Raw genomic sequence first — 13,934 nt, forward strand, 5'->3', positions numbered from 1 at the left:
ACCTGGAGATCTAGGATTAGCTAGTGAAAAGATAATTTATAATACATTTACCTTGAGCTCTGATTGGCAGTGTTTGTGTTAATATAGTCCCTGCGTTCTGTCTAATGTGTGCTCACAAACACAAAGGAATGACAAGTTGGTTCCAAAACAACAATTTTTAAAAGTATGGGGGGAAATCCTGTTTGTGGTTTACTTAAAGCTATATTTCCTCATAATTTTAAACCATCTTTTCCAAGATGACATACTCTAGTTTTTCTAACATTTAATTGAAAATTTCTTTTGAAACATAGAGAAATTTAATTTAGAAATGTATTCCCTTCCTCACTTGTGTAGTGGTGAGTAACAAAAAAAAGAAAAGAAAAGAAAAGAAAAAAATATACAGACATAGTCAGACTATAAAAAAAAATTTTAATTTTTAGAAAGAAGGGTGAGGGGGCAAGATGGCTGACTAGAGACCATCCCAAGAAGAAGAAAAGGTTCCAGGTGAAAAAGCATAGCCCAGGTGAAATACTGAGGGAAAGGTGCCAGGAGTTACCCTTTCCAGAAATACCACAGGAAGAAGTTGGGCAGAACAAGAAGGAGCAAGATTTTGGCAGAGACCAACCCCTGAGGGATTGGAAGTCTAGAGGGAAGGGTAGGTGAGAGTGTTTACTTTTCCTCCCCTCATACCTGTGGCAGCCTGCCACCTCTGGATCTGTCAGAGAGCCCTTCTACCCTGATGAATCCAGGCTCTGCTGCCACTGGCGAACTGAGAGCTTCTTGGGAGCATAGCACCAAGCTCTAGGCCTGCACAGAGTTGTATCCTCCCATCACAGACCTCAGCTGAGACCTCAGGGTGCCATATTGCCCACGCACGTGCTAGGCATCTCCATCCAGCCGGTGAAGTCACAGCCCCCTAGTCTGTCATTGGATCCCACACGAATGTTCCCTAGCACCCACTTGGACTGAGCCAACCATGAAGGAACAGCGATACACAGGAAAGCAGCAGTATTTCTGGAGTTGTGACCCATAGGGCAGGCTGCCCCAAGGGGACTGGGAAGTGCTACAGTGCTTTTTAGGACACAGGAAGGGGGAACGTGCACTTTCCTGCACCCAAGAGCTCCTGGCTCATGATCTAAAGTTGTCTGCACCCCTCCCAGTGGAGATGGGAATGCAGAAAGAGGTCCATAGGGTAGGAGAGTGTCCCTATCCCTAAGCAGAAGCAGCACCAGAGCCTGGAAAGGGACGTGGAGACAGGGACCTCCCATCCTCCAACCACACAACACTGTGGACTTAGGCACTTCTGCTCCCAAGCACAATCTTCTGGGTGTGGGTGTGCTGTGGGATGGCCATCTCTAAGCTTGCAGCAGGGAGTACACCCCCAGTAGTACTATGCTTACCATGCCGAGGTTCTGCACAGAGGGCACAGCTCATTTTCCTCCTGTCATGGACAGGCAGCATTTCTGCAGCTGTCCTGACCTGAAATATCAGCGCCTAGGTCTCTACATCACTTGATCCACAGCCAACATTCCCTAGCACCCACTTGGACCACAGCAGTCTTGAGGGACCGGTGGGTCCTGGGGGAACTGTGGGTCTCCTGGAGCTTGGACACTCAGGATGGGCTGCTTCCATTTGAGTGGTTTCTATTGGGACCAGAGAGGGTCCCACAGGATGATTAAGCCAGAGCACTTGGGAGCAGCTGCCCCACCTCTGACAGAGCACCTGTCATACCCAGGATTCCACGGAGCTTGGGCTCACTCCTTTCCCTCTAAAAAGCCATAGCAAGTGCTTTTATGTATTGCAAGGACAGAATCTTACCACCTGTATTGAGGGAGGGGAAGGCTAGAAGTCCTCTCTCCGAGCTGCCTCTCTCTTCTGGGAGGACCCTACTCCTTGGAGGCAAGTCCCTGGCACAACCACACCTCCCCCACTGGAGCATGCCAGCCACAGCCCACAGCCAGTCTGGTAGCCCTGCGCACAATGCATTGAGCTGCCTCCACTACCTCCGCTTCAGCTGGGTCAGGGTGGGAGCTGTGAATCTGGGCACTTTTGTGGCACCACAGGACAGAGACCACTGTCATTGCCAAGACAGAGGGAGGTGTGAGTGGCTTGTGCGCCCCACAACTGCTTGCCTCTGCTAATCTCGTTAAAAGGGGCCCACCCCTCTGTCATAAGCTCACAGTGTATCTGCTATTCTCTTGCTTAAGCATTCTTCTGGAGTAGGAGATCACCCCACCACTCACTATCATAGCCAGCACCTGAACTCAGGGAGGCTTAAGGCAAGTTTGACAACCTAGTCTTGGTCTCCTCCCCACCGCCCCCAGGACTCAAGCATGCCATCCAGGGGCCTGGGAAATGAGGATGAGGTAACCTATTATACCACTGCTAGCACCTGAACCCTCTCTCAGGGGTCTGAGGTCCAACCCACCTAAATTGCCATCAACATCCCAGTGGGTACCCACCTTCATGAGCCAAAAGGCAGTGTATCTCTTCCTCTCTACACTGAGTAACAAAGTTCCCAGCAGAGGAGAACAGGTGAACTGCAAAGCTATCTGTTTTTGAACTGAGGGAAGAGTTTCCAGATGAGGTGGAACCAGTATAAGAATTCTGGAAATATCAAAAAACAGCCTGCTTCAACAACTCCAAAGGATCAAAGCTCCCCAGCAATGGACTCCAACCAAAAGGAAGTTTTTGAAATGTCAGATATGGAGTTCAAAATACAGATTTCAAGTAAGCTCAATAGGATTGATGAGAAAGTTGAAAACCACCACAGAGAAACAAAAAAATAACTCAGGATATGAATGAAAAATTCACTAAAGAGATTTCAAAAAAATAACTTCTGGAAACGAAAGTGTCATTTAGGGAATTTCAAAATACAGTGGAAAATTTTAACAACAGACTAGACCAAGCAGAATAAAGGCTTTCAGAGCTTGAAGACAAAACTTTTGAATTAACTCAGTCAGTCAAAAATAAAAAAGAATCAAGAGAAATGAACAGTCTCTGAGAAATACGAGATTATGTAAAATGGCTGAACATAAGGATCATAGGTGTCCCTGAAGGAGGAGGAGAAGAAAAAGCAAAAGGTATGGAAAACTTATTTGAGGGAATAATGAAGGAAAACTTCTCTGGTCTTGCTAGATATTTAGACATCCAGATACAAGAAGGTCATTGAATTCCTGGAAGATTCATTGCAAATAGAACATCACCAAGGCGCATAGTCATCAGTCTGGCCAAAGTCCAAGTGAGGGAGAAAATCCTACAAGCTGCAAGGTGAAAGCAACAAGTAACTTAAAAAGGAAAACCCATCAGACTAACAGCAGTCTTCTCATTAGAAACCTTACAAGCCTGAGGGGATTGGGGTTCCATCTCTAGTATTCTTAAACAGAATAACTGTCAGCCAAGAATTTCGTATCCTGCAAAACTAAGTTTAATAAATGAAGGAAAAATAAAATCTTTCCCAGACAAACACTAAAGGAATTTGTCACCACTAGACCTGCCCTACAAGAAATGCTCAATAGTACTCTAAACACTGAAAAGAATGGTCACTACTCACCAGTTGTAGAAACACTCAAAAGTAAAAACTCACAGCCCTTATACAACGGTAACACAAAGAAGAATCTGAAGTGACTGGGTAACAATAAACATGATGAGTAGAACAGTAACTCATGTATCAATATTAACATTGTATCCAAATGATCTAGATGTCCCACTAGCACCTCTTGTATTATCCTAGATGGAGCTGGAGCCCATTCTACTAAGTGAAGTATCACAAATACGGAGAAACAAGCACCACATGTACTCACTATCAAATTGGTACTAATTGATCAACATTTATGTGCACATATGGAAGTAACATTCATCAGTGATCAGGCAGGTGGGAGGGGGGAGGAGGGGATGGGTAAATTCACACCTAATAGGTGTGGTGTGCATGGTCTGGGATGGGCACGCTTGTAGCTCCGACTCAGGGGGTGTAAATGCAATATATGTAACCTACACATTTGTACCCCTGTAAAAATTTTGAAATTAAAAAATAAATTAAATAAGTAAATAAATAAATGACAAAGAAAATCTGTGGGAATGTTTCAGATCAAAAGAGAAATGACAACAAAATACAGTACCTGACCCCAAACTGCATCCTGTACTGGTGGGAAAAAAATACCATCAAGGACGTTATTGGTTCAACTGAAAAAATTTGAATATGAATCATAGATTAAAGTGTTGTATCTCTGTTAAATCTAAAAAAAAAAAAAGCCAAATACAGACATTTCCAGACAAACAAAAGCTGAGAGAATTTGTTGGCACTGGACCTATACTGCAGAAAATACGAAGGAAGTTCCCAGGGTTGAACAGAAATGATCCCAGATGGGAGCCTGCATCTGCAGGAAGGAAGAAGAGCACTGGAAATGGTGAGATTTCTAAACTATACTTTTAGACTTGTAATTCAATATGGTGGCCTAACCACTTTTGTTTAGCTCCTTTCCCTCCCAACCCCTAAAAATTACTGTCAAGGCTAAAGTTACAAATTCACAAAAATAAAGAGGGCATCAGTTGGTCAGAGATTTCAGTAAATTTCTAGAGACTAAAGGGTGGGTGATGGAGTAAGTGTGCAATGAGGAAGCAGAGAGAAGGAAACTCACTTAAAAGAATGCATGGTGGCCATTGTAGCTGAGGGAACTGTACAGCTACCCCTCAGAAGTCCAGAGAGGCTTGGGACTCAGAAATGCCAGGTCCTGCAGAGATGACAAAATATGGAGCTGAAAAAAGAGCTGTTACTGGAAAGCCCACAGGCAGAATATTCAACCCATACACATCTCTGCAAAGAATGCCCCACTCTCCCCAATCTGAGAGAAAAAGAGTAAGACAGAGTGAGAGTGAGAAACGGGGAGAGATTGATTGATCTATTGATTTAGTTTCAAAAGAAATGTAAAACAGTGTCTGGTGAGAGACTGGGCAGTAAGCTTGTGAGTTAGTGCCCTGGTCAGTGCACAGCCCTCTGTTTTACAAGGTCCCAAGACCTGCCTAGTGACAAGCTCTGCCATGACACATAGCTGATGGTGAGCTTTTATATTGCCTCATTCTTAAATGTGGGTGGGCAACTGAAAATCTGCACATAAAAGAAGTGTGCAATGTTAAATAAAAGATATATATGCAAACAAAAATTACTCCCTGGGAAACAGTTGATTTATGGAAAAAACAACTTTTAAAAATACATAATTAGTGTCCTCATATCTATTAATATATCTAGACAGATAGATAAAGATCTATACAGATATCCCATATACTAAAATTAGAATGTACAAAGAAGATTACCATGGCCCCTGTGCAAGGATAACAAAAAATAACTTAAAAATAATAAAATAACTGTTGGCAAAAAATGGAAGAGTCATGTTTATACATAAGCTGTGAATGTTATCAACCTTGATTTAAAAGTGCAGATTATACATGGATAACAGTATGATGGTTCCTTGAAAAATAAACGTAGAATTACTGTGTGATCCAGCAATTCCCCTTCTGGGTATATATGCAAAAGAATTGAAAGCAGGAACTCACAGATATTTGTACACCCATATTTATAGCAGCACTATTCACAATATCCCAAAGGTGAATGCAACCTCAGGGTCCATTGACGAATGAATAAACAAAAGCAACATGTGGTATATACACACTGCTATGGTTTGGATATGGTTTTTGCCCCCACCAAAACTCATGTTGAAATTTGATCCCCAATGTAGCCAGTGTTGGGAGGCGGGGCCTAGTGGGAGGTGTTTGGGTGATGGGGCGAATCCTTCATGAATGGATTGGTGCCATTCTCATAGTAGTGAGTGGATTAGTTCTTGCTGGAATAGATTAGTTCCCACAAGAGTGGGTTGTTCTGAAGCCAGGACACCCTGGGGTTTTGCCTCTTCACTCATGTCTGCTTCCACTTTAACCTGCTGCCATGTTGTGGCACGGCACCAGAAGATGAGCAGATGCTGGTATCGTGCCCCTTGAACTTCCTGGCCTGCAGAACTGTGAACTAAATAAACCTCTTTTCTTTATAAATTATCCAGCCACAGGTATTCTTTTACAGTAAGGCAATATAGACTAAGGCACATACAATGGAATACTATTCAGCCTTAAAAAGGAAGGAAATTTGGACACTTGCTATCGCATGGTTGACCTTGAAGACATTATGCTAAATGAAATAAGCCAATTACAAAAAGGCAATACTGTATGATTCTACTTATGTGAGGTCCCTACAGTGGTCAAATGCATACAGATGGAAAGTAGAATGGTGGTTTCCAGAGTCTGGGGGATAGGTAATGGGGAGTTACTGTTTAATGGGTATAAAGTTTCAGTTTTGCATATGTTCTGGAGATTGGTTGCGTAACAATGTGAATATACTTAATATTATTGAACTGTATGCTTGACAATAGCTAAGATGGTAAATTTTATGTTATGTGTATTTTATCACAATTTTAAAAAATAACTTTAGAAGAGGACCCTTGAACCCAAAGTCCAGTCCTACCCCAATAGACCCTGGTGCTGGGGGGTAGCCTCCAGAGATGCAGGCCTTAGGACTGCCTCTGTGGTCCAGGCCAGCCCCCATGGGCCCAGGATTGGCCCTGCAGGCAATGAGAAGGTATTGATGACCCTAATGTGGGGAGAAAATGGTCAGTTGTTCAGGGATAGTGACCTAGGAGTCACTGGTGAGCTCTTCCTCAGCCTGGGGCTGTTACCCTCTTGGTCTTGCTTCTTCCCAACTCTCCCTCGGTTCTTCCTTTTCCTTTCTTTCCTTCAACAAATATTTATGAGTGCCTCTTATGTTCCAGGAACTTCAATTTGCTACTATTGACCAGATAGTGTTCCTCGAGGTATGGTACAATTTTCTCTGTAATGTGATTTTAAGTGGTTCATGGCCACTGATTTTTTTTTTTTAAAAAATCACATAAATTGCAAGGGAAAAAAATACAGAGGGAGAGCCTATAAATTGAAAGAGATGTAAAAGACATATCAACCAATGACAATGTGTGGACTTTATTTGGGTCCTGATTTAAGCAGTTAAAAAATATATTTAGAAATTTGAACATTGTATATTTGATGATAATGAGAGATTATCATTGTTTCAGGTGTGATAATGATTTGTAATTGTATTATAAAATAGACATTATCTTTTGGAGATATATAATGAAATATTTACAGTTGTAATTATATAATATCCGGGATTTGCTTCAAAGTAATCAGTGAGAGAAGGGGATGGGGGGTTGAGATGAAAAAATGGTCCCTCATGGTTTGACCGTTGTCAGTGCTGAGTGACAGGGCCTTTCATTTCACTATTCTGTCAACTTCATATATGTTTGAAATTCTCCACACTTAAAGTTTTAAAAAATATTGAATGATACAGTGAGAAAGCTAATCCCTGTTTGTTACTCCTTCGATCCATCTGACTAAACTAGTCTAAGTGGAAAGTCTCTTATCTTTTTCATAAGGTCAAGCTCATTGTCTGCAACTACATATTCATAAAATTCTTTGGTTTTTAAGTGATCCTGGCTTAAGTCTTGTCATGATAGAAAATTTATGTAAAATTTGTATATATTTTTAAACATATATATAGAATTTATTGTATATAATTTATATATTATAAAATTTTCAAACAAAAGTTTTAACAGGTATGAATTTTACGTAGTGTGCTCCCATGTGCAAAAACTGTAATTTTATTTCTCTGTAGCTAAACTCAAGTTAATTCTTGTGCCCTATTTCTTCCCAGCAACAGAAACTGTGACTAAATTCAGTCAATCCCAGTGTAAAATTCAGTCTTTTCTGGGGTCAGCTCAAAATTCTTCTTAGCATTATGTCCCTCCCCTTCTCTCCTCTCTGAAGTGACTTTTATTCCGGTATCAGGGAAGAATGGGGTGCCAGGACTGCTCTGCTTCTTCACGGGGTGCAATATAATTTCCTGAGTCTTTCACACTGTGCCCAGGCACTGGCTCTTGAAGTCTACTTTTTGTCCTTCTCACCTGCTTTCTGGCACCTTGGGGTCCACTGCTCAATTGCTACTCAAAATATAGTTTGTGGACCAGCAACATCAGCATTCCCTAGGAGCTTATTAGAAATGCAGACTCTCAGGCTCCACTCCGGACCAACCGGGTGAGAATCTTCATGACATGAGAGTTTAAGAAGCGCTGCAAAATAGCACCTGCTAGAATTGGCCGGAACCGCCTACCTGCCATCAATGAAGCATCCAAGCTCCAGCAACCTTTTCCCTGATTCTTCTCCTCCCATCTAATTTTATTTCCCTTTGAGTAGGAAATCACGTATATTTTATTGTGTTTTTTTCGTTTTGTTTTGTTTTTTGTTTTTGAGACAGCTTCTCACTCTCTCACCCAGACTAAAGTGCAGTGGTATCATCATAGTTCACTGTAACCTCAAACTCCTGGGTTCAAGCAATCCCCCTATCTCAGCCTCCTGAGGACTAGGACTACGGGCATGTGCCACCACACCCAGCTAATTTAAAAAAAAATTTTTTTTGTGGAGACAGGGTCTCACTATGTTGCCCAGGCTAGTCTCAAACTCCTGGGCTCAACAATCCTCCTGCCTTAGCCTTCCAAAGTGTTAAAATTACAGGCATGAGCCACTGCACCCAATCAGGAATGAGATATATTTTGGACATATTGCTTATCCACTCTTTATAACCCTGCTTCCTAATGGACTTAATTGTTGATACTCTAAAATTTTCTCTTTCCTTAAAAAGATAAATCAAAAACTGTGGTTTGAAGACTATTTGCCTACTATGAGATTTAAATCACTTCAACAAGTGATCACCCTTGAGGACAGTGTGTGTAGAAAGCTCTTCCTCCCCAGTGAATGGTGGAGGCATGGACAATGGGAAAGCCCAAGTTAGCATCTCAAAATATTAATGGCTATATTGGTTTTTAAAAATGAGTCAATCTAATGCTCTCTTAGGCAGCACATATAATTGAAACGAGACAGAGAAGATTAACTTGGCCCATGTAGAAGGATGACACACAAATTCATGAAGTGTTTCATAAAAAAAAAAGTCAATCTGGAGAAAAATATTAAGTACATAATATATAAGGGTGTGCAATAATTGAAGCTTGGAAATCCCTAGGACTCTTTTTTCTGGGGCTAAACCGATCTATACTTGTCGTGAGTCTCTCTCTCTAGAAGGCACAGGGAAACGCACAAGCAATTGATCCACTGAGCTTAATGCTACAATAATGAGACTAGCTGGTGATATGAAAGAAATGGGAGGCTTGGAGGACGTGTTTTGGTGTTCAGATGGGAAACGAGGGGTCTGCAGGACTCTGGGAGCTCCCTAAGGTTTGGAACTAAACCATGTTCATATTTGCTTCCACAGAAACTACCAGTCTGGTGCACAATTGCCTCAATAAATAGTTGTAGAATGTGTGCTTCAGACTGAGAGAAAACAAAATTTTTTTATTTCTTAAATTATTTAGGTACTATGGCACCGGTTTTTCAAAAAAAAAAAAGAAGAACCCGTCTAATTTTATTATAAGCCCTCATGCCACCAGGTGATGGAAATTTAACCAATCAGCTGGAATTCGCTCCCCATCTGCTCACTCTGATAAAATAATCTTATTTCAAATCTCACCTTCTGAGGGAAGTCTGCAGGGCGAGGTCTGACCTCTTTGTATGTTTCCTCGGCACCAGTCTCATTAGCCTTTTTGCTGTTTCTGGAACACAGCAACCTCATGCCACCCCACTTGCTGTTCCCTTTGTGGGGACACTTTTCTCCCAGATCTTTCGCGGGTTCACTTCCTCCTATCAGTGCGGACTCTGCTATCTGAAAGGGCAGCCTGTCACCACCCTGCTTCATTTCTTCATAGAACTTAACCATTTTTAGAAGTTATAGGATATATTTAGGATATATTAGGATATATTAGGATATATTTATTTGTTTACTCGTTTGTTCTCTGCATCTCATATGAGAACACAAACTCCATGAAGGCAATAACTTTATCTTTTTCACATATCTCTAGTGTATAGAGCAGTGCTTAGCATGTGGCTGGTGTTTGGTAAATATTCGTTGAATGGATGAATGATCTCACGCTGATCTCCCCTATTTTAAACCTTCTTCTGTATTAATTATTTCCACCTCATTTTAGTCCTGAACTGTATTCTCTGGTATTGGATTTCATGACTCATCTCCTTAACAAAATTACTAGCTTAGTAGAGCCCAGGGGCTGGGTTTCACAGTTTCTTACCCTCTCTCATAATGGCTGGCCACAGATCAGGGAACATAGTAAGTGCTCAGTAAATCCTTTTCGAATTATAGTGAGAGGATCTGGTTTAGCTTATTCTTTAAAATGAAGTTTGAAACATCACATAGAGATTTGTTCATCCTTCATATGCTATAGTTTGTAATTCAGGCTGGGTGCAGTGGCTCACAGCTGTAATCTCAGCATTTTGGGAGGCCAAGATGGGAGGATCACTTGAGCCCAGGAGTTGGAGGCTGCAGTGGGCAATGATTGTACCATTGCACTCCAGCCTGAGTGACATAGCAAGACCTTGTCTTTCAATAAATAAATAATTAAAACAAAAAAATTGTAATTCAGAGAAGGATAAAGGTAAATATGAAGAGGGAGAGTGTACAAAAGCGGCCCATTCTTCAAGTAGTAATGGGTGAAGTGGTCCTTTCTGAAAGGTTTGCTGAGGCCCTAGATTGAAATACGGCACAGTATCAGGGTGACCATGCAGTCTTTTAATGACTGTATCCTGCTATCGCATGATGACTATCTACCCAGAAAAGCATCTGGAAGCTAAAGATTTCCATGTGTATTGGATTCGATTAGTTCACTACATCTATAAATTAAAATAAACATAAGTTCAAAGTGGGGTTCTGAAGTAACTACTAAGACATCCTTTTTTTCTAAATCAATTAAAAAGTCATTATCAAGTATCCTATCTTAGAATGATAATTTATATCTTTTGGCTTCGTTGTATCCTCTTAGAAGTTAAAGCATGGTATTTCCCCCTCCTCTTGATTTTTTTTCCCATCTAATAAACTTTGATTTTTTTCTCTCTCTCTGTATTCTTAATGCAGCTGAGTTTCACATGACTTTCATTTAACAGCTTCATTTCATAAAGGCTGTTATCAGGCTAGGTCATCTCTGTACATAGCTTCTGTGATTGATATCAGCCCAGTTCTGGGAAAACTTTTAATTACTACTGGCTCTGAAATGCCCTGAGGAACACCCTCAATATTTGGTACTTAGTTAATACACAAACCTTGTCATCTGAATAAATAACCTCTTAGATTTTTTAAGAAGGACTTAGGTGGATATGTCAATTCAACTAAAAGAAACTGAAGGCGATGAAATAACCTACTGATTTGGGGAGTGTTCTCAGTGGCTGCTTGGGAGTATCCTCTTGGCCATTAGGGACAACACAGAGCACACAGTAGGTGCTCAGGGAATCATGACAGGCCAAAGAGTGGTGTCCACAGAGATAGATTTGTTTCTCTGGAGGTGCTCTCCACAGCCCTGGTGCAGGAGGAAATCCCTGGATACTCACACTCTAGATCCCATCCCCAGTTCTGTTATTTTCTACTGCCATGACCCTCAGTTCATTTATCTAAAAACCAAGAATCCATGCTTATTTCATGGGATTATTGAGAGGACCAAATGAAAACATATGTGAACATGTTTTACAAACTCCTAGGTGCTACACAGGGATTACAAATACAGTGAGACAGCAACTCAGCCCTTGGGGTGTCCAGAAAACATTGTTCCTGATCTACATGCAAGCTTCAGGGAGTCCAGGGTCCCCTAGAATACAGTACCCCATCAGAAGTCTCGAGGGGCTGATGCCTCAGACACTCATCTCATGAAGAGGGCCAAACATCCAGAGTTTCCCTAGGTCAGCAGCTGGAGGACTCTTAAGCAAAAGACAGGTTCTATTTCAAAACTCAGGGCCTCTTTACAGGTTCTCTGGACGTCAGGGCTGGGCCCAGGGATGCCCCTAACCTGGAAGGGTTGAACTCCACATTTCCATTTCGTTTTCAACTTAGAAGAAATTGCGATGATCAACACAGCTTATTTCCAGTTTCATCTTAATGTCCCCATTTCCTTTGAAATCTCAGCATTCATGCACACACAGCCCTAACTAAAGCAGATACATTATTTTTTACCTCCTGTACTGGTCAGGATGAGTTAAATTTATCTGTAGAACCAAACAATCCCTGAATCTCAGTGGAGTAACACACCAGTATACAACTTACTTCTCATTCGCCATACCTGGCCAGCACAGGTTTAGTAGGCGCGCTCTGCTCCTCCTGGTCTCTCACAGACCCAGGTAACGTAAGTGCCATCTCAATCAATACTTTCATCATAACAAAGGCAGGACAGAGAGAACATGGCAAACCATATGCTGGCTTGTAAAGTTTCTATCCTGAAGAGGCACATGCCTCTACTCATATTGCATTGGCTAAAGCAAGTCATGGGGTTGTTCCTAACTTTTTTCTTTTTTTTGAGACAGGGGTCTTGCTCTCTCACCCAGGCTGGAGTGCAGTGCCCTCATTGTAACTCACTGCAGCCTCTGCTGTTCCTAATTTTAAAGGGAGCAGGGAAGTATAACCCTAATCTGTGTCTGAAAGGAGAATAGAAATATTTGTTTTTGTTGTTATTATTATTATTATTATTATTATTAGAGACAGGATTTCACTATATCACCTAGGCTGGTTTCAAACTCCAGGCCTCAAGCAATGCTGGCAGGCAGCTAAGTCTACAGGTCCACATGAGCAGACCTCAGTTTGGTTCAGTAATGGGAGGAAACTGGAATACCTGGAGAAAATTCATGCAGACATGAGGAAAAGGTACAAACTACACAAGACACTGGCCCTGGCCATGAAGTGATTTTTTTTCTTATCAAAGTTATAACAAAGGACATTGAATGAAAGAATGTTATTCAAGGATATGCTGTACTATAAATGAAAAATATATACCAGATTTTGCAGACTTAGTATAAAAAAAGAATGTAAAATATCTAATAATTTTTTATATTGATTACATGTTGAAAAAACGTTTTGGCTCTATTGGGTTAAATATATTATTAAAATTAATTTTACTTGTCTCTTTTTACTTTTGTAATGTGGCTACTTGAAAATTTAACATTGTCCATATGGCTAGCTTTATATTTATATTGGACATCACTGTTCTGATGCATAAGATTTTAAATGCAAATGCTTATTCAGACTATCACAGCTGTTTTAATAACTTATTTGGAACTTTCACCATATCTCTCTTACTTAGGGTGATGTGTGGGACCACCTTTGAGAAAAGAACCAGATTTCCTCAGAATTGTCCCTCTTGTTTGTCATAGCTGCAGGGAACTCCATTTAGATATGGGACACAGCTGCAGCTGCAGAGCTAAGAACCTTCTTAAACCACACTGTGTCCTCCTGAGCCTCCCAAGCTCTGTGCCAGACAGCATCAGTGACAGTGAAGGATCTCTCTGGTAGAAGCTGCCTTTCTGGGTACGTGCAGAGCCAGCAAGCCTCAAGTCACTTGGAACTATGTTGAATGTTGTCAGTCTCTAATGGCGGGAGATCGTTTTCAGACCATCACTCACAATATTTGCTTAGTCAATAACACGGTCACTGAGAAGAAAGCACAGTATTATTTTACCAGCCCCTAAGAGTTCCCTTGGATCCTTACCTATGTGTTGTACAAGGTCAGGTTTAAAAAAGTACCCCAGACCCAAGCTTTGTGATAGTCCATATTCTCAGCTGGATCCTTAGAATACAATTCTGGGGGAAAGACTATGCCTCCTTTTCCCTGTCCACTCCGAGGGTCAGATAGGTTTTCCTGCTAAGCCTAGCTGGTGATTTCTTATTTATTGATCAGTGAGCATGCAGAACAGGAAGTCTAGCTACTTCCTCTGGCTGCATCCCTGAAATCTTACATTGTCTTGGTAATGACAATGAAAAATCCCTC

Source organism: Propithecus coquereli, unplaced genomic scaffold (assembly GCF_000956105.1).
Source record: "Propithecus coquereli isolate 6110/MARCELLA unplaced genomic scaffold, Pcoq_1.0 Scaffold2, whole genome shotgun sequence".
Lineage (NCBI taxonomy): Eukaryota > Metazoa > Chordata > Mammalia > Primates > Indriidae > Propithecus > Propithecus coquereli.